Raw genomic sequence first — 23,381 nt, 5'->3', positions numbered from 1 at the left:
ATCTCACAATTAATTATATTCCTTGGCCCTTATCCTTTCTTTCCTTTTACATTATTTTTCTGAGCATTAATTATTTGTTGACGCTGGAATTACTAATGATTCGGCTCCATATTCAGAACCAGGCTCATGATATAAAACAACTTCTCCAGAAAAAGTCAGACCTATTACTGCTTTTAACTCCAAACAGTGTTGTCCTGAAATCTGATATTTAGAGAAATATTTATCATTAGTGAGTGTCCCTATTTATAGAAAAGTATGGAGAGTCTGTACGTTAACTTTCCTAAGCACGTTGGTTTGAAATTATAATGTCTTTGCGTCGTGTTTGTAGAGTTTTCCAAGGACATGATCAGGGTGCTCTGTTATGCAGAGTTTAATGTATACTTGTAACCTGTGTGTGTGAAACAGATCTGATATAGCCAAAACAAACTTCTGAATGGAACGTGAGTGTTATTCCTTTTAAAAGCATAGTGGCACATAAAAACAAAGAACTGTAAAATTACTTTATTTTAGACATTGGCTCTATTCAGAAGAATAAGAAATTACATTTTAAATTCATTTAATCCTGTGATTACTCATCCTTAGAATAGCTAAATAATTTATATTTTACTATAAAAGTTCTTTATCAACAGTGTTTTTGTTAACAATTCCTTTGCCATTCAGCCATAAGATGGTATCAACTGCTAACTCAGCAGTGAACACTTTAGCTCTGCGGGAAAAATAAGTACTAAAGGCAGTTGTACTTTTTTGTGAAAGTCTTAATACCATTATAAAAGCAGTTGTGTAAAACTCAGTTATTTCTTTTCTGTTCTTTTAAGATGGATGAGAATTGAAGATAGATTTCAGTTCATCTCAGTGTTCATTCCATCACAGATGAGAAGTAGCCCTAACTTTAAATTAAATGTAAATATTATTTAGAGTTGCTGTTACATTTCTGTAAGAAAATTTGACAAATCATATGAAAATTAATGTTCTAGACCTTGTTAGATCATTTTATAAAATTCAAAGACAGATTGTGATTTCCTAGTAATAAGTAAATGTTTAATTAACACTGGTGCTACAGAAGTTATGTTAATAGGCCAGGCGCGGTGGCTCACGCCTGTAATCCCAGCACTTTGGGAAGCCGAGGCAGGTGGATCATGAGGTCAAGAGATGGAGGAGACCATCCTGGCCAACATGGTGAAACCCCATCTCTATTAAAAATATAAAAATTGGATGGGCGTGGTGGCGGGCGCCTGTAGTCCCAGCTACTCAGGAGGCTGAGGCAGGAGAATCGCTTGAACCCGGGAGGCAGAGGTTGCAGTGAGCCAAGATCACACCATTGCACTCCAGCCTGGGTGACAGAGCAAGACGCCATATCAAAAAAAAAAAAAAAAAGAAGTTATGTTAATAATGTATCATTATGTCAAGCATATAGAGTGAATATTTCTTCCTTCTTTTGAGAATTTAATCTAGTGACTGTGTTTAAGAGTGTGACTCCTAGTCCTCATTCTGACTATTCCTATCACCTTTGTATGATACAGTCAAAATGTTGACATATTTAAGAAGAGTTTTATTGTTACTAATATATTGCAAGTCACGGATGAAACTGGATAGCAAAACCTGAGCTTCCACTGGGCTGTTACCGGAGTTCCAAGCCTAGAAGTAGCTAAAAATAAAAAAAGTTTTTGGCAGCAAAGAAGCACACTCAGAAGTCTGAGTATCAGCCCTGAGAACATCCCAGGCCTATTAAATGGCAAGTAAATCTGTAAATGGCCAAATGTAATATATTTGCCTGTTAGTTAATGCTGGGAAGAAAATGGCTTTTGTTTATAACGTAATTTTAGTTTGTATTACTTTACCATCATTTTTCATGGGTTGGTTATTATCTTTATTTTACAAATATGAAAATAGTCTGAGATAAATCAGACAACTTATCCATATCATACAGCTAGTAAGTTGGAATTCCTAATTCAGTTATAATCTGCATTTTCATCAGCATCCTCAGCTTTATACAATAATTTAGCTTTCCATTAATGACCCTGAGTCATCAATGAAAGGTTACATTATGTTGCAGATGTTCTACTTTTTCAAAAGGCATGGAGGTTGATAGTACAAAGGCCTACATCTGTGGGAACATTTCTAGCCACTATTCTTTTTCACGTTCTCTACAAAGTAGAGATGCCGGTGAGGCTGCAGAGAAAAGAGAACATTTATACACTGTTAGTGGGAATCTGGATTAGTCAAGCCACTGTGGAAAGCAGTTTGGAGATTTTTCCAAGAACTTAGAACTGCCATTCAACCCAGCAATCCCATTACTGGGTATGTACCCAAAGGAAAATAAACTGTTTTACCAAAAAGACACATGCGCATGTATGTTCATTGCAGCACTATTCGCAATAGCAGAGACGTGGAATCAATGTAGGTGCCCATCAATAGTGGATTGGATTTTTTAAAATATGGTATAAATACATTATGGAATACCATGCAGCCATGAAAAATAACAAAATCATGTACTTTACAGCAACATGGATGCAGCTAGAGGCCATTTTCCTAAGCGAATTAACACAGGCACAGAAAATCAAACACTGCATGTTCTCACTAATAAGTGGGAGCTAAACAGTGCATACTCATAGACATAAAAATTCCAACAGTAGACACTGGGAACTACTAGAGAGGGAAGAGAGGAAGGAGATCAAGAGTTGAAAAACTAACAGTTGGGTACTGTGCTCAGTACCTGGGTGATGGTATCAGTCACACCCCAAAACTCAGTACCATGCAGCATAACCACATAATAAATTTGCACATGTACCCTGTGAATCTAAAATAAAAGTTGAAATTATAAATGTTAAAAGAAGAAAGAAATATTGTCCTGGATGTAAATTCATTCTGTCTCATTATTGAAGAAGACCTCATATTGCTATGTTGGCTAGCCTTCACTCAACCAACTCTAACTTCATTAGTTGGAATTTGTAAAGATCAAAAAATTTTCTTTCAATAATATTGCCTATTCATCTGCTATAATGAATCCCATACTAAAATTCTTAGTCCCATAATAAAATGGAGAAAGAACTCCACTAATTAGTTCTGAGGGAAGAAACCTCTGTAGACAGTGAGAATTAATTCTACCATTAATTCCAATGGAGCTATATTAAAAGATGTATTACACATTATTTACTTTATCAGCAATCAATTTTTAATTAAAGTATTAATAAATACCCTTACTAAATTTATAGGTATAAAGTTGCACTCCTTTATAATTTTTAAATTTTCTTTAAGTCTTTAGATACGACTCCTTCATGTTTTTAGTATTATTTGCCTTTTTAATTTCTTTCATCAGACTTGATAAAGGTTTCTTTTTTGTTTTTGTTTTTGTTTTTTTTTTTTTGAGACGGAGTCTTGCTCTGTCGCCCAGGCTGGAGTGCAGTGGTGCGATCTCGACACACTGCAAGCTCCGCCTCCCAGGCTCACGCCATTCTCCTGCCTCAGCCTCCCAAATAGCTGGGACTACAGGCGCCCGCCACCATGCCCGGCTAATTTTTTGTATTTTTAGTAGAGACGGGGTTTCACCGTGTTCTCCAGGATGGTCTTGATCTCCTGACCTTGTGATCCACCCGCCTAGGCCTCCCAAAGTGCTAGGATTACAGGTGTGAGCCACTGCCCCCAGCCTCTTTCTCCGTTTTATTATTTCAGTCATGTCTGTGTTTTTGTTAGTATTGTAGAGGTTCAAAGAATCACCTTTATTTTTAGTAAGATGAATTATATGAATATTTTCTTTATGTTTATTTTTACATTTTTTCCTGTTTTGCTTTCTTCAAGTTTTTTTTTTTATTTTTTACATTATTTCATTGAATACTAAGCTAATAGATGTTTACTCTTGTTTTCTATTAAGTGCTTTTAAGACTAAATATTGTGAGCTTGGCTTCAGGTCATATATTTTGATAATAAGTGGTTTCATTGTTCTTTTTTATTTAAAATTTTGCATATACACAGAATTATTTAGAAAGGTATTTTAAAGGGTTCACATAAATATGTTTGGGAAGTTGTTTTTATGGTGGTTTTTTGGATTTTAGTCTATCTCTTCATTTTTTATGCTTTTAATATGGCATTGCAAATATAAATGTGGCTTGCGCAATACTTTTAGAAACTTGTTGAAATGTTTCCGGTAGTTTAATAGCGCAGTCAATGGTTATCTGAAATATCATTCCAGTTAAGTATGTTATTTAAATCTTTATTTTTATTTTATTTTCTGCCTTTTGTTGGATTATTCAACATTTTCTTCCTTTTATAGTTCCTAAGGTGGTTAACATATTAAAATTTTTATTTTTGTCATTGTGGTTATTAAATATTAATACCTATACTTAAATTTTACCTTTAATGAACTACTGGAGTTAATATGTAAGGCAAGTATTTTAGGACACTTCTAGTTCTTTCTCTCCCCACCCCAATTCTTGTTCAGTGGTATTATCAACTGATGGAATGATTTTCATGTTTTATTGCTACAGTTATTTACACGTAGCTACAGGGTTTACTGATTTCTCTGATCTCCATTGAATATTATATCTTTCATTCTCTCTTCAGTTTCCATTTTTCTGGACACATTATCAAGTAATTCTATCTGGGAGAGTATGCAGCCTCTTTCTGAAACTTTGCATGTCTGAAATTTTCTTTATTTTCCCCCAGCCTGAATTGCTAACTTGGCTGAGTATAGGATTCTAGATTCAAGATTATTTTACTTCATATCCTTAAAAACACTTCACCATTAAATTCTGATATTCACTTTTGCTAGTCAAGTCTGGTGATAATCTGATTGTTCATTGCAGGTAACCTCTTATGTTCTCTCTAAGATATTAGATTTGTACTTTATGCATAGTAGTTTGAAATGTTACTATGTGGAGTTGAATTGTGACTCCTGTAAATTTCTATTTGTTATTTTTGTCTTCTGTTTCATTCTCTTAGGTTTTTTTTTCTTTGTTAATTTGTTTCTAAAGCTCATATTAGAACACATGAGGGAAGTTGTAGGTCTGCCCTCCTGGTCTCTCTCCCGATACCCTCACATTTTTTAACTTGTATCTTTTGTGCTGTGTTCTGGAAAAATGTCTTTGTTCAGCTCAATAACTACCTGATTATAGAAGTGAACAAGACAGAAATGAAATTTACTCACTACAAAGTGCTAGTCACCACTGTGAAAGCAACCCAGAAAATATTACTTACTGACAGTGGGTCAGAAGTATCATTTTCCAAGCAGTTTATATGTATAAGACAGCACATCATTAATTGCAGAGAGAGAGTAGTAAATGATATGTGAGTGTATATACTTGTCTTTCCAGACAGATTATGTTGGTAAATTTCATTACTTATATACTAGTGGTACCAAGATAAATTTCATCATTTTCCATGATGTCCATGAAGTGCACTGATGAGTGCACTACTAAATTTGTTTTTACATAAAATTATACTATGATAAAGTAAAGTAAGCTTTTTAGCTGTTGAATCATCAACATATACAGTTAACTTTTGTATTTCATAGGGCAGTGCTGGGAAAGGAGAATGCCATTCTGAGATAATATACTTAAATCCATTTTATTTAATATCAATCAGCTTTTTTACAAGAATAGTGGCCACAAAGTTTTATGACTCCTAAGGAATAGTAGCAGTCCTCTTCAAAAGAAGAGTGACATGGAAGATTTTGCACTTTTTTTTGGTAAATCTTAACCATCTGTATGAATCAGACTAGTGGTTATCATGTGGAATCACCAGGATGACAAGATGGAAAATCCCTCTCCTAATAGTCTGTGAATAGGACAAGACTTAGATTCAGGCCTCTCTTGTTATATATATGCTTTCAGTCACATATATTAATAACAGGAGAAATAAAACACAAATGGAGAAACAAATGTACAGACAACATTTATGCTCAAAGGAATTCAGGTCAGCATGCATTGTGAAACACATGCACTACATCATCTCTCACATACAGTTAACTGAAAAGTTTATTGTTAAATGTACCTTTGGATAAGAGAATTAAATAAAGATCATGTACTTTGGATCTCAGTTGAAATGCCAGTGCTTCCACTTATACTCCTGTTTCCTTTCATCACTTACTTGACCTGTCTATGTATCTGTAAATTTATAAAATGAAGGTGGTTATACCTACCCAGAAAGTTCCTTGTGAAGATTGAAATACCATTCCTTTCCCTTTCCCTCTTAAGCTTAACTAAGAAACCTATAATTAAGCTAGACTGGCACAACATGAGCGATGACATTAATTCCAAGAGATCTGTGACAGCTAGGTAACCTCCTACCAACTGTAGACTACACAGATTATTGATACGGAAAGAACTGATGGCTATTTCATTTCTATTCTTTTTCTACAACTATAAATCCCAAAGGGTTCTTTATTTATGTTTCAGAACATTTAAAACATGTAAGTTAAAATGTATCAATCTAAGAATTTTTTTTTTCCAAATCCCAGTGACTTAGTCCAATCAGACTAATTTAAGTAAAGATAAAATCAGTTGAAAACTTGCAACGGAAAATTATTAACAGGCCAGGTGTGGTGGCTCAAGTCTGTAATTCTAGCACTTTCAGAGGCCAAGGTGAGAGGATCACTTGAGCCCGGAAGTTCAACACCAGCCTGGGCAACATAGTGGGACCCCATCTCTACAAAAAATAAAATGAAGTAAATTAGCTAGGCATGGTGGCAGGCACCTGTATTCCTAGGCACTCAGGAGGCCTGAGTAGGAGGATCGCCTGAGCCTAGGAATTGAAGGCTGCAGTGAGCTATAATTACACCACTGCATTCCAGCCTGGGTGACAGGGTCAGACCTTGTCTCTAAGGAAATAAAAGGAAAAAGAAAATGGGTAACACTAAAAGGGAGAATTAAAAGGTTTCAGCAGGAAGTGTATTTCTGTAGATTTCTGGAAGTAACTTAAAATGTCCAAATCTTTCTGGATCCTCACTTTACAACCTTTTCCCCCTAAGGCTGATAGATTAAGTGCTATATTGGGTGACTGTTCTCAATGTTGTGTATGTGAGTTTTTGAAGCACATAATAAGTCTTTGGTAGCAAGATACATCTCTTTACATAAGCCCATCACCTTTTCTCACTTTCTTCATAAGCAAAGACAGAAATAAAGAATATATACTGTACAGAAAGAATGTAAAAGGAAAATATAAATCAGCATTATTGTCTTTTTTTTTGAGACGGAGTCTCGCTCTGTCATCCAGGCTGGAGTGCAGTGGTGCAATCTCGGCTCACTGCAAGCTCCGCCTCCTGGGTTCACGCCATTCTCCTGCCTCAGCCTCCCGAGTACCTAGGACTACAGGCGCCCACCACCATGCCCGGTTAATTTTTTGTATTTTTAGTAGAGACAGGGTTTCACCATGTTCGCCAGGATGGTCTCGATCTCTTGACCTTGTGATCCACCCGCCTCAGCCTCCCACAGTGCTGTGATTACAGGTGTGAGCTACCGTGCCCAGCCTATCGTCTATTTTTCTTCATATATTTGTCACTAGATCTAAATAGAATATCAAGACCTCGTCTCTGTTTTTGCAGAGAAGAAGCTTAGTTCAGACTGATCTAAATGTTTTCTTCATACCAATGTGCAAACGTAACAAATGTAAGTCAGGTAGCAAAGCAACGTGGCACAGTGGCATGAGAATTAGATTTGATATAAAAAGATTTGCTTTGAAGGCCTGGCTTAGTGTCATAATTTCTGCATCTGTGAAATGAAGCATATACTTCTGGTGCATTACGGAGAAGTTGTCAAAATAAGAGTATAAATGAGAGAGGAAAGTATGGGGTGTTCCATTAAATTAGGCTTTATTTGTCTTTAATTTCTTGGTTAACAGCTTTTTAATCCCACAAAGTAAGTTTTTACAATGTTTAAATTGCCTGTGTCTGGTGATTGCAGCATTAAGATCTTGGACATAGTATAATCATTTAAATATACTATGTATTAGTTGTTAACATTGCTAAAAAAAAAAATACCAAAAATGTCATACCTAAAGAAGAGGTCTTTTCCTCAGCAGGGCTTCTTTTAACTGAAGTATTTGGGAGCAGTGCTTATGACTTATTTTAAAAGACAAATTTCTCTAGTCTTTTAAATATGAATACAAATTTTAACTATTAAAAGTGACTGGTAACCCTTCCATTAATAGAAAAAAAGCAAATACAAGTTCCTCGAGAGCGAGAGTCTTAAAGAACCAGAATAATTCCCTCTCTGTTTTAGTAGCAGGTACATATTTATTTTTTCTTGTGCTTCTTTTCAAATTTACTACACCATAGCATTGCTTTTATAATCAGAAACCTCAGAAACATAAAGATTTTTTTTTTTTGAAGACTCATTGGGGAAACTAGACAAGGTCACATCTATATGGCTGGCTGCCTCTTCAGTATCTGGCATCCATGAGAAAATACCTAATGAAGTGAGTTAGTGGGCCAAGTCTTGAGTTTATCCAGTACTATAGTCTAACAATAAGAAACCTGGTTGATTTTGATCAACCAATAAAATGAGTCCTGTTAAACAAAATTTTAAGTAGGATTTTTGAATAAGTTGTTGGAAATAAGCACCAGATATAGATGAAATCATTTTATAATTGATACTCTGTCAAATCAGGCATTCCCTATATTATTATCATTTGTCAGTCATGAAATATTTAGCTAGAAAAAATTGGAAATAGCTGGGCACGATGGCTCACGCCTGTAATCCCAGGACTTTGGGAGGCTGAGGTGGACGGATCACTTGAGGTCAGGAGTTCAAGACCAGCCTGGCCAAACATGGTGAACCCTTGTCTCTACTAAAAATGCAAAAATTAGCCAGCATGGTGGCGGGCGCCTGTAGTCCCACCTACTCGGGAGGCTGAGGCAGGAGAATTGCTGGAACCTGGAAGACGGAGGTTGCAGTGAGCTGAATTGTGCCATTGCACTCCAGCCCGGGTGACAGAGTGAGACTCCATCTCAAAAAAAAAAAAAAAAGAAAAGAGACGAAAAAGAAAAATTGGAAATACTGCCAGTTTGAAATAGAATTCATGTTTACTCCAAATCAGCACAGACTCAGTAAGGCACTTGCAGGTTTGACCTTTTTATATTATAATATATTAATTTACATTTTCTCTAGTTTTTAGTCCATTGTCTCTCAGTGAAAATCTGCACCAAGAATCATCTTGAACTCTTTGTTCCTATGGGAAGGAGGATTGTCTAATGGTGGTTGTTTTGTTCACTGATCTGTGTGTTTTATTCTCATTTGTCTTTTAGTAAATCTCTCTAGTCATGAATGCTATTTACTTTTATTAAGGCACATAGATTTCTGTGTTTCAACGCTTTTTAAAAATTATACTCCTGGGCTTTCAGGGCTGAAAGGAAATATAAAATCACATAGTCTACTTATTTATGAATTAATTAGGGCACAGAGAACTTAAGCGATTTATCTAAGATCACTCACTTAGCAGTAGAATTGAGTGGATCACTCAGTTAGAAGTAGATCCAGTTCATTGCATAATCTTTTTTACTGTGCTATGTATTTATTCAATAATTTGTCTATACTTACAAAGGAGCGTTATGCTAGAATCTGAAAATAACTGAAATTCGGTACTCGGTACCAGCACTAACATTCTGTATTCAGAATTCTATCAAGTGTTTCAAGATATCTTTTTTATATTAAACTCTTTAAGACATCTGCCTTCTATTTTAATGTATATTACAAGAATCATTAAAGCCAAATTTATTGTTAAAATCTTGGAGATGCATAGACGGCGGCCCTTCAGCTGTGAGCTTTTGCCTCCATGGCTATCCAAACACATCATTTTACCACCAAGTAACAGTCACTGGAATCCAGAACTGTCACTCTAGGAAAGGTGGAATAGTCTCCAGTTCCTCCAGGTCTTTCTTTGCCCAGGGACCTTATCCTTCTTCCCTTACCTGCTGCCCTCAGGAGTGTGAAGAACTGGACCTTCTCTCAGCCATTCATGTCAGAGGTCTCCAACACACCCTTGTGACCAAGTGGTAGGGATGGCTGACTAGAAGCATTTCAAGCACACCTCATACTTCAAAGAGTAAAATAGCATGTAGACTTACACTTAGAATACATTTTCCAAGAAGGAACATGAGGAAGTCAACAGAAAAGCAACAAGAAAACAATAGGAAGCAGAAGGAAAACAGGAAGCCTATTTGACCAGGGTGGGCCAGGAACTGGGAGTGATTCCCCAATACAGGAAAAGGTGAATGAGACTCTTTCTGCAGTCCACTTTCCCACTGGGGAATCATACAATCCAGACCATAGGAGAGTACCATGTCCCTCTCAAGTCCTGAATCTAACTTAGGGAATAGCCAGGAGACTATGAGAAGGAACTACTCCAGGGAAAGAACATCCGATGCCGTTTCTGAAACATAAGTGGCCACCATAAGACACCACTCTTGATCGTACCCTTTAGCAGACTATGCACAGTCCCGGGAACCAGGCCAGAACTGATAAGCAGATGTGGCATTGGCTCCAGCCAAGGGTATGGGATTCGGGAACCTCCCCATCCTGGAATTGGGCTGGGAGGGGTTTCACCTGGGAGCCACAATTTTATGGCCTGGGGCTATATTGCAGTCCAAAGAAAAACTGCTTGTGATTTGGCTGGCTGCCTCAGCTTGATGCCAGTGGCAGGCCATAGGATGGTATCCCACTAGGTTGAGAGCATGAGAGCAAGGCAGGTCTCACTACCACCTGCTAGGCTATGGAACCCAAGCCACCCCACTTTCCCCATGCTGGTTAGTTGGAACAGAAAGAGTTGCTCCACTTCTCCCTGAACTATTGCTCCTGTGGCCTGAGAACTGTCCTCCAACCCCCATCAGGGATGGCACTTTTACTGGCCATTAGGAGGACCTGCCCATCTCAGCCCCACCCTGCTTTCTCCTCTACCCAGCACCACCAGCTTTCCGCCCTATTTCCCACCTTGGAAGCAAAGTACAGGACTGAGACCACTGAGAATTCCATGGCCCAACCCATTGCCTGGGAAACCCAAGTACATCTCCAGGTTAACAAAGGTCAAGCCTTAGCTCTAATACCACCACGGTAGCTGGCTCTCACCTGCAAGTACTGCCTACTGGCCAGGATATCAACCTGCACAACCACTACAAAGTCTGATACAGTTTCATCCTAGAAGTAAATAGCATTGCAGCCTAAAAAGAAACAGCATTGTCTAACCTAACCAAATATTTTGAACATCAGACAAAGGTGAGTAAAGGTAGCAGATCCCATTCCTGCCTGTCAAAGCCATGGTGCTGGTACCGTCCTTCACTCCCCAAGCGGAGACCTCAGCAGATTTCACCAGGGGCCTGAGGACTCCCCCACCACCCCTCTCAGGGCTGGTGTGTACACCAGGCCATGGGGGGCCTGAGTGCAGGGTTCCCCAATCTGGCTTTACTCAGCTTTACCACCCCATCCTAGAGAGATGGTGACTCAAGCCCTTGAGCACTCCAGGGCCCAACCCACCACCTGGGACACTGAAAGCGCTTCTCCAGGTGTTAACAAAGATCACACATAAACCCTACTGCTATCATGGCAGCCTGCTCTAACTGGCATGTACCACCTACTGACCAGGTCAGCCTCCAAAACACAAGGCAAATCTGCTGAAAAAGATGCACAGCACTCAGGAAGGAGACAGGCTTCATGTGACCTCTGCATCCACCATCACCCATGCCACCCTGGCTTCTCAGTATTCTAAAGTGGCTTCTTCATCCACCCAGTACACCACTACTACAACTGCCATTTTAGACAGCCACCACATTAAAGCTATTTATAACCAATATTGTACAGAGTCTTTGCTACTGAACATACCCAGAAGCAAAGACAAACAGCCCTACATAACATCATAGTCACATCCTGAAGAGAAAAAAAAAATTTCCCCCCCAAAGAAAGTAAATTCAAAAGCAAGAAGCAGCAACTGTTTTCTCATATGCAAAGAAATCAGTGTAATAATGCTGAAGTATTTAATAGCAAAGGGTTATGGCATCCCCAAAGAAACAGTAATTCTCTGGTAATCCTAACCAAAAAGAAATATTCAAAATACCAATTTAAATTATTGATTGTAAAGAATCTCATGGAAATAAAAAGACAAATCTGAAAACCAGTACTGATGAATCAATAAATTGATTTTGAATATGAGTGACAAATATACCAATGAGATAGATATCATTATTTCTAAAAAAGCCAGAACTGCTAGAAAAGAAAAAATTACTGAAGGAATTAAACATGATAGTTGAAAGCTTCAACAAGAGCCTAGAGCAAGCAAAGGAGAGAATCTCACTGCTTGAAACAAATTTTTTAAATTAATAGAGTCAGAAAAAAAGAAACAAGTGAACAAAGACTTCAATATGTGACTACATAATAATGATTACACTTATGAATCCTTGGTATTTCCAAGAGAGAAGAAAAAGCAACAAGATTGGAAACCCTATTTAAGGAAATACTACGTTAAAATTTCCCTAGTCTTGCAAAAGATTTACACATTCAAATATAAGAGGCCCAGCAAATACCAGAAAAGTGCATTGCAAGACATAGTTCACCAAGAAATATAGTCATCAAACTGTATAAAGTCAACATGTAGGAAAAAATCTGATGTCTGGTTGCTTATCAGAGTAGCAGTGGACTTCTCAGTGTAAGACTTAACAAGCCAGAATGGATTGAGAGCCTTTTTTCTGAGTTCTTAAAGAGAGGGGAAGGAAAAAAAAAAAAGCAAACTGTCAATCAGGAATTTTATATCCTGGTAGAATAAGCTTGATAAATGAAGTAGAAATAAAGTCTTTGCCACAAAAGCAAACATCAAAGGAAGTGGTCACAAATAGACTGGACCTACAGGAAATACTCAAAGGAATTCTAAACATAGAAACAAAGGGTTAGTACTTACCACCATAAAAGCGCAGGAAAGTATAAAATATTAACCTTGAATGTAAATGACATAAATATTCCACTTAAGAGATATAAATTGGTGGAATGGGTTTTTAAAAATCAGCCATCTACATGCTGCTTATAAGAAATCCACTCAGCTGGTAAAGACATTTACAGACTGTGGGTAAAGGAGTTGGAAAAAGATTGTCCTCACATGAATGGAAACCAAAAGCAAACAGGAGTAACTATATTCATATCAGATAGAACATACTTTAAATCAAAAACAGTAAAAAAGAAAACAAAGAATGTCATTTTATAGTGAAAAAGGAATCAAGTCAACAAGAGAATATAACAATCCTAATATATATACACCCAGCACCAGAGCACCCAGATTCATAAAACAAATATTACTACACCTAAAGACAAAGATAGACAATAATACAGTAATAGTGGGGAACTTCAACATGCCACGCACAGCAACTGACAGAACATTGAGACAGAAAAACCACAAACGCTAGACTTAAATTGGACTCTAGACCAAATGGATTTAATAGACACATATAGAACATTCTAACCGTATAATTCTTCTCATCAGAACATAGAACATTCTCCAAAATAGACCGTATGTTACCACAGAGCAAGTCTCAAAAATTTTTTAAAAATCAAACTCATGTCAAGTATCTTTTCAGATCACAGCAGAATAAAACTAGAAATCAATACCAACGGAAATTCTCAAAACTATATAAATAGCCAGGCGCAGTGGGTCACGCCTTAATCCCAGCACTTTGGGAGACCGAGGCCAGCAGATCACCTGAGGTCAGGAGTTTGAGACCAGCCTGACCAACATGGCAAAACCCCATCTCTACTAAAAATACAAAAATTAACTGGTCATGATGACGTGTACCTGTAATCCCAGCTATTCAGGAGGCTGAGGCAGGAGAATCACTTGAATCCGGGAGGCGGAAGTTTCAGTGAGCCGAGATTGTGCCACTGCACTCCAGCCTGGGCGACAGAGCCAGACTCCCATCTCAAAAAACAAAACAAGAAACTATGTAAATAGAATTGACAACACACTCCTGAACAGTCTTTGGATCAACAGTGAAATTAAAAAGGAAATTAAAATTTTTTTGAACAGAATGAAAATGGAAACAGTATATTAAAAACCTCTGGGATATAGCAAAAGCAGTGCTAAGAGGGAAGTTTATAGTGTTAAATGCCTACATTAAAAAAAAAAGGAGGCTGTACTTGGTGGTTCATCTCTGTAGTCTGAGCGCCTTTGGGCAGCTGAAGCAGGAGGATCCCTTGAGCCCAGGAGTTCAGGACCAGCCTGGCCAACATAGTGAGACCTACGTCTACAAACAATTTAAAAATAAAATAAAATAAAAAACAAAAAAACTTAGCCAGGACATGGTGATGCATGCCTGTAGACTCAGCTACCTGGGAGGCAAAGGTGGGAAGATTGCTTGAGCTCAGAAGGTCTAGGCTGCAATAAGTCATGATTGTGCCACTTGCACTTCAGCCTGGGCAACAGAGGGAGACCCTGCCTCCAAAAACAAAGATAATTAACAAACTAACATCACACCTGAAGGAACTAGAAACACATGAACAAACCAAACCCAAAGCTGGCAGAAGAAAAGAAATAATAAAAATTAAAGCAGAACTAAATAAAATTGAGACCAAAGAAATACAAAGAATCAACACAACAAAAAGTTGGTTGTTTTAAAAACAATAGCAAAGACTTGGAACCAACCCAAATGTCCAACAACGATAGACTGGATTAAGAAAATGTGGCACATATACAGCATGGAATACTATGCAGCCATAAAAAATGATGAGTTCATGTCCTTTGCAGGGACATGGATGAAACTGGAAAACATCATTCTCAGTAAACTGTCACAAGGACAAAAAATCAAACACCACATGTTCTCACTGACAGGTGGGAATTGAACAATGAGAACTCATGGGCACAGGAAGGGGAACATCACACTCCGGGGACTGTTGTGGGGTGGGGGGAGGGGGGAGGGACAACATTAGGAGATATACCTAATGCTAAATGACGAGTTAATGGGTGGGTGCCGCAAAACAACATGGCACATGGATACATATGTAACAAACCTGCACATTGTGCACATGTACCCTAAAACCTAAAGTATAATAATAATAAATAAATAAATAAATTTTAAAAAAAAGTGAACAAAATTGATAAACCACTCCCTCTAATAACCAAGAAACAGAAGATTCAGATAAATACAATCAGAAATGAAAAAGAAGACATTACAACTGATTGAACATAAATATGAAAGATCATCAGAGAATATTATGAACAACTCTATGCTCACAAACTAGAAAACCTAGGGGAAATGGATAAATTCCTGGAAACATAACCTCTCAAGATACGAAGAAATATAAATGTTGAACAGATTAATAATGAGTGGTGAGATTAAATCAGTATAAAAACATCTCCCCAAAACAACAACAAAAGAGCTGCATGACCATGTGGATTGACAATCAAATTCTCCCAAATGAACAAAGAAGTACTGGTACCAATTCTACTGAAACTATTCCAAAAAATCAAGGAGAAGGGAATCTTCCCTAACTCATTGTATAAAACTGTTATCACCCTGATACCAAAGTTAGACAAGTACTCAACAAAAAGAGAAAATCTGGTGAACATACATGCAGAAATCCTCAACATAATACTAGCAAATCAAATCCAACAGCACAGCAAGATTTATTCCAGAGATGCAAAGATGGTTCAACATATGCAAATTAATAAATGTGATTCACCACATAAACAGTATTAAAAACCATATGATCATCTCAGTAAATGCAGAAAAAGCATTTGATAAAATTCATCTCTTCATGATAAAAATCATCAAAACCTAGACATAGTGAGCATACTACAAAATAATAAAATCCGTATACAACAAACCCACAATCAACATCATACTGAATGTAGAAACATTGAAAGCTCTTCCCCTAAGAACTGGAACAAGACACGTATACCCACTTTCACCACTCCTATTCTACATAATACTGGAAGTCCTAACCAGAGAAATCAGACAATAGAAAGATATGAAAACCTTGCAAATTGGAGAAGAGAAAGTCAGATTATCTGTATTCACTAAAGATATGGTCTAATACCTAGAAAAATCCTCAAGACCTCTCCAGAAAACTCTTAGATTTGGTAAACAAATCTAATATAGTTGCAAGATGCAAAATCAACATACAAAACTCTGTCGCATTTCTATACACCAATACAAATCAAGCTGAAAAACAAATCAAGAAGGCAGTTTCATTTACACTGACTACAAAAGACAAAATAAAATACTTAGGAATATATTTCACTAATAAGTTGAAAGATCTCTACAAGGAAAACTACAAAACTTTGGTGAAAGAAATTGTAGATGGCCCAAAAAGATGGAAAAACATCCCATAGTCCTGGAGCAGGAGAATCAATGTCATTAAAATGACCATAATGCCCAAAGCAATATACAGATTCAGTGCAATTCCTATGAAAATACCAATGTCAGTTTTCACAGAATTAGAAAAAACATCCTAAAGTTTATGTAGAACAAAAGAAGAGCCCAAATGACCAAAGCACTCCTGAGCAAAAACGAACCTGGAGTCATCATATTATCTGACCTCAAATTATAATACAAGGCTATAGTAACCAAAACATAGTACTGGTATTAAGTAAAATAGACACATAGATCAATGAAACAGAATATGGAAACCAGAAATAAAGCCAAAAGTCTACAGTTAACTGATCTTTGTCAAGACAAAAGCAATCACTAAGGACAATCTTTTCAGTAAATGCTGCTGGGAAAATGGGACAGCCATATACAGAATAATGAAAACTAGACCCCTATATCTCACCATATATAAAAATTACCTCAACATGGATCAAGAACTGAAATGTAAGATCTGAAATAATAAAAATACTGGAAGAAATCCTGGAGAGAAAACTCTTCTGGACACCAGGCAGCTAATTCATGACTAAGGCCTCAAAAGCATAATCAACAATGACAAAAATAGACATATGGACTTAATTGAACTAAAAAGCTTCTGCACAGCAAAAGAAATAATCAACAGGGTGAACAGACCAGCTGGCAAAATGGCAGAAAATATTTTTAAACTACAGATCTGATTAATGATTAAGGACTTATATTCAGAATTTATAAATAACTCAATCCAACAACAACCAAAAAAAAACAAATACAAGTAACCCCATTTAAAAGTGGGCAAAGGACTCAATAGACATTTTTCAAAAGAAGACATATAGATGGCCAAGAAGCATGTAAAAAAATGTACATTACTAACCCTCAGAGATACGCAAATCTAAACCACAACGAGACATCATCCTACACCAGTCAGAATGGCTATTACCAAAAACTCTATAATAATAGATTTTGGCAAGGATACAGAATTAAGGGAACTCTTATATGCTGTTGGTATGAATGTTTATTAGTACACCTGTATGGAAATCAGTTTGGAGACTTCACAAAGAACTAAAAATAGAACTACCGTTCGATGCAGCAATACCACTACTGGATATCTACTCAATAGAAAATAAATCATTATACCAAAATGATACCAGCACTTGTATATTTATTGCAGCAGTATTCATACTAGCAAAGATATGTAATCAACCTAAGTTCATAAACAGATGACTGCATACAGAAAATATATATATATATCATATTTATATGTCATATTTATATATGATATATATTTATATATCATGCTTGTATATGATATATATCATATATATGTATATACATATATACAAATATACATATATGTATATACATATATACACATGTATCTATATGTGTATTTGTATATATGATATATATCATATATATAGAGAGAGAGAGAGAGCATGGAATACTACTCAACCATAAAAAAGAATGAAATCGTGTGTTTTGCACCAACAAGGATGGAATTGGAGGCCATTATCTTAATTTAAACAATTCAGAAACAAAGTCAAGTTTCTAATGTGCAGAATGGACATAGATTGTAAAATAATAGTCACTGAAGACTTGGAAGGGAAGGAGGGTGAGGGGGGTTGAGGGATAAGAAGTTACTTAGTGGGTTCAATGTACACTATTCAAGTGATCATTACACTAATGTCCCAGACTTTACCACTATGCAACATACCCATGTAAAAACTTCATTTGTAGCCTTGAGTATTCATGAGTAAATAAAAGGGAGAAAAGTCTGCACAGAGCTATACTACCACACTCATCCATAAGCAAAATCACCACACTATTCCCAACTGGCACAACAAAATGGAACTCTAAAGTCTTTTTCTAGAATAGGCACACTAGGAAATTTGGAATCACTGATTATTTCATCAAATACAGAGACATCAATATAGGGACACAGAAAAACACATTAAAAAGCAAGGAAAGGCTGGGCATGGTGGCTCACGCCTGTAATCCCAGCACTTTGGAAAGCCGAGGCGGGCGGATCATGAGGTCAGGAGTTCTAGATCAGCCTGGTCAACATGGTGAAACCCCATCTCTACTAAAAATACAAAACTTAGCTGGGTGTGATGGCGGGTACCTGTAATCCCAGCAACTTGGGAGGCTGAGGCAGGAGAATCTCTTGAAACCAGAAGGTGGAGGCTGCAGTGAGCTGAGATCGTGCCACTGTACTCCAGCCTAGATGAAAGAGCGAAACTCCGTCTCAGAAAAAAAAAAAAAAGCAAGGAAAAATGGCATCATGAATGCCATATCATATCTCTAATAATGTATCCCAATGTAAAAGAAATCAACAGTTACCAGAAAAGGAATTCAAAATAATGATATTACGGAAACTCAATGTGACAAAAGAAAATACATGTAGACAATTCAACAGTCTCAAAAGCAATACAAGACTTAGATAAGACATTCACAAAGGGGTATAAATCATAAAAAAAATAAATAAAAACCACACAGAAATCCTGCAGCTTAATTACTCAGTGAATGAAATAAAAAATAAAATAGAGAGCTGCAGTAGCAGACTTCATCAAACTTAAGAATCTCTAAATATGTAGATATATCATTTCAAATTACCCAGAGATAAAAAGAAATAAGAACGCAAAAGAGTGAGAGAAAGCCTACAAAACTTAAGTTACATCAATAGGCACACAAATAGTAATCTTAAGGGAATTCCAGAAGGTGAAGAGAAGGAAAATTACATAGAAAATCTGGTTAATGAAATAGATGAACACTTTCCATGTCGGTGGACAGAGATGGACGTTTCAATTCAGGAATCTCAAAGGTCTCCAAAGAGAATCAACCTCAAATGGTCCTCCCCAAGGCATATTGTAATTAAGTGGTCAAATGTCAGAGACAGAAAAAAATTTAAAAACAGCAAGAGAATGAGGAGAAAAAGAAAAAAAGAACAGCAAGAGAAAATTGTCAAGTCACATACAAAGGAATCCCAATTAGAATAACAGTTTCTTGGGATGATGTATTCAAAGTGCTGAAGAAAAAATAATTGTTTTACATGATACGACTGAGAATACTGTAACTGTAAAAACCAAAGAATACTATAACCACCAAAGCTATAGTTCAACAGAGAGAGAGAAAGAAATAATGTCTTTCCCAGAAAAAAATCCGAGGGAATTTGTTACTACTAGATCAGCCTTACAAGTAATAGTCAAGGTAGTCCTAGATCTAGCAGCCAAAAGACAGTATTCACCATCATGAAAACATGAGAAAGATAATAGAACAGATATTAAAAGAAAACAGAGGCAAGAATTAAACCTTGTTGCTGCAAAAACTGCGAAACCACATTAATAAACAAGATTGGAATAAAGAAACAAAGTATATACAGAAAAAACAGAAAACATTCAGCAAAGTGACAGGAGTAAGTCTTCACCTATCAATAGTAACCTTGAATGTACCTGCATTAAATTTCCCACTTAAAAGATACAGACTGACTGAATGGATTTAAAAACAAATATGGCCCATCTATACCTACCTACAAGATACTCACTTTACCTATAAATATACATATAGACTGCAAGTGAAGAGATGGTAAAAGATGTTCCACACAAACAGAAGCCAATTGAGCTGGTATCGCTACATTTATTTATAAAAAACAGACTTTTTAAAAACTCTAAAAAGAGACAAAGTAATTATTATATAATGATTGAGGAACTGATCCAGCAACAGGATATAATAATTCTAAATGTAAATACACTCAATACCAGAGCACTCTGATATATAAAGCAAATATTCTTAGATCTAAAGGGAAAGGTAGACTTCAATACAATAATAGATGGAGACGTCAGTAACCACTCTCAGCATTAGATAGATCATCTGGACATAAAACCAACAAAAACATTGCTTTCAGATTGTCCTTTAGACCACATGGACCTAACAGACATTTACGGAACATTTTATCCAACAGCTAGAGAAGGCACATTCTTTCCATCAGCACTCTCCAGGGTAAGACCACATGGCAGGCCGCAAAACAAGTCTCAACAAATTCTTTAAAATTAAAATTATATTAAATATCTTTTCTGACCACAATGCAATAAAACTAGAAATCTGTAACCAAAGAAACTTTTGAAATTGTACAAATATATGGAAATTAAACAGTATGCTCCTGAATGACCAATGGGTCAATGAAGAGATTAAGAATGTATCTTAAATGGGTTTTGAAGCAAATGAAGATAGGAAAACAGCATACCGAAACCTGTGGGATACAGCAAAAGCTGATATAAACACCAACATCAAAAAACTAGAAAGATTTTAAACAAACCACCTAACAATGCATGTCAAAAATGGAAAATCATGAAGAAACCATACCCCAAATTAGTTGGAGGAGTGAAACAATAAAGATCAGAGCAGAAATTTTATAAATTGAGACTACAAAACAACAGGATGAATGAAGCAAAAGGTTGGTTTTTGAAAAGATTAACATAAATTTACCAATAGCTAGACTCATCTAGATTAAAAAAAGAGGAAAGGCCCAAATAAATAAAAAGGAAAGGGAGACATTAAAATTGATATCACAGAAATACAAGGACCATTAGAGACTATTACAAACAACTATATGCCAACAAATTAGAAAATCTAGTGTAAATGGACGAATTCCTGTACACATACAATCCACCAAGATTGAACCAAGAAGAAACAGAATACCTGAACATACCGATTAGAAGTAATGAGATTTAATTCTGAATAAAATGTCTCCCATTAAAGAAAAGCCCAGGACCCAGTAGCTTCAGTACTGAATTCTATAAAACATTAAATGAAGAACTAATATCAATTCTTAAGATATTTCAGAAAATTTAAGAGGTGGAAATTCTTGCATACTCATTATACAAGGTCACCATTACCCTGATAACAAAACAAGACAAGGATGCAACAGAAAAAGAATAGTACAGTTTAATATGTCAGGTTAGTTGAGATGCAGAAGTCCTGAGCTAAATACTCACAAACTGAATTCAGCAGGACATTAGAAAGATCATTTACCATGTTCAAAGTGAATTTATCCCAGGAATATAAGGATGGTTAAACTATACAATTCAATAAATGTGATACACCATATTAACAAAATGAAAGACAAAAACTATTTGGTCATCTCAATAAATACCGAAATAGGATATGATAAAATTCAGCATCCTTCATCGTAAAAACTCTCAATAATTTAGGTACAGAAGGAATATACCTCAACATAATAAAGGATATATATGACAAACCCACAGCCAACATTACACTACACTAGGAAAAGTTGAAAGCTTTTCCTGTAAGATTTGGAACGAGACAAGGATACCCATTTTACTTCACCTTTTTTAAGAGTCTCGCTCTGTTACCCAGGCTGGAGTGCAGTGGTGCAATCTCGACTCGCTGCAACCTCCACTTCTTGGGTTCAAGCGATTCTCATGCCTCAGCCCCAAGTGGCTGGGACTACAGGTGTGCACCACTATGCTGGCTAGTTTTTGTGTTTCTGGTAGAGACGGGGTTTCACCATGTTAACCAGGCTGGTCTCAAACTCCTGAGCTCAAGTGATCTTCCTACGTTGGCCTTTAGTCTAAGGCGACAGAGCGAGACTTTGTCTCAAAAAAAAAGAAAACAAAGAAAACCAAAAGTAAATGCTGTTGAGGATGCAGAGAATGGGAAACTCTTATACATTGATGGTGGGAAAGTAAATTAGTACAGCCATTACGGAAAACAATGTGGAGGTTGCTCAAAACATATAAAAAATAGAACTATCATACCTGCCATACATTCCAGCAGTCCTGCTACTGAGTATCCCAAGGAAAGGAAATCAAAAGGATACCTGTCCACCTATGTTTATTGCAGCTCTGTTCACAATAACCAAGATATTAAATGAACCTAACTATTCATCAAGAGATGAATTGATTTTTGCAATGTGGTATATAAACAGAATGGAAAATATTTAGCCATTAAAAGTGGAAATGTCATTCATAACAGCATGATGAGCTTGGAGGACTTTATATTAAGTGAAATAATCCAAGTATAGAAAGGTGAATAACCACATTCTCATTCATGTGGAAGCTAAATAGTTTATCTCAGAAGTAGAGAGTAGAATAGTTGTTACTTCAGATAGAGGTTATTGTGGAATAGGTGAACACCAAGGGTTGGTTAATAGAATTTCTCAAAAAAATAAAAATAAAAATGTACAGCAGGAAGACTTCCTGGAGAAAGTAACATCAGCAGTTGAAGTTCTTATGTGTGGATAACACTGTATAAGGCAGAAGGTAATTAAGTAAATTGAGACATTTATTCTTGCCATGCTTTCTAACAGAAGAGGTTAATGCTCACTTTTCACCTTAAATTGTGAATAGACATTTTTCCAAAGAAGATATGCATAGGACAAAAAGGGACATAAAAATTTGCTTAACATCATTAGTCATTCGTGAAATTCAAAACAAAACCACAATGAGATCCCACTTCACACTCACTAGGATGGCCAGAATCAAAAACTGAGACAACCCTGGTATGGTGGCACACACCTGTAGTCACAGCACTTTGGGAGGCCGAGGTGAGAGAATCGCTTGAGCCCAGGAGTTCAAGACCAGCCTGGATAACATAGTGAGGCCCTGTCTCTACAAAAAAATTTTTATAATAGCCAGACATAGTGGCAGGTGCCTGTGGTCCCAGCTACTCAGGAGGTTAAGGCAGGAGGATCACTTGAGCCCAGGAGGTCAAGGCTGCAGTGAGCTGTGTTTGTGCCACTGCACTCCTGCCTGACAGAGTGACAGAGCAAGCCCCTGCCTCAGAAAGAAAGAAAAAAAAATAGAGCAGTTGGGCTTGGAGCAGCTGGGCTTGGTGGCTCATGCTTGTAATCCCCCTTTGGGAGGCCAGGGCGTGAGAATCACTTAAAGCCAAGAGTTCAAGACCAGTCCGGGCAATAGAGCGAGATCCCCACCTCTAATTTAAGAAAAAAATTATATGTATATATTTAAATAGAGAACATTTCTGTTAACACAGAACGTTATTTTGGACAGCATTCCTCTGTATGGTGTACAGAGTTAGAATGGTCTTCGGGTCTAGTTGCAGC

The 23,381-nt window shown here is 36.7% G+C and overlaps 1 protein-coding gene across 2 annotated transcripts in view; it reads left to right on the top strand.

Moving 5' to 3' along the window:
* ITFG1 (integrin alpha FG-GAP repeat containing 1) overlaps positions 1-23,381 on the top strand; it is a 305,320-nt gene that overhangs the window by 148,975 nt on the left and 132,964 nt on the right. The window lies entirely within an intron of this gene.

The sequence above is a fragment of the Symphalangus syndactylus genome, chromosome 11 (assembly GCF_028878055.3).
Source record: "Symphalangus syndactylus isolate Jambi chromosome 11, NHGRI_mSymSyn1-v2.1_pri, whole genome shotgun sequence".
Classification (NCBI taxonomy): domain Eukaryota; kingdom Metazoa; phylum Chordata; class Mammalia; order Primates; family Hylobatidae; genus Symphalangus; species Symphalangus syndactylus.
Note: the sequence above shows the minus strand (reverse complement) of the source record. Positions and strands in the feature narration are given on the sequence as shown.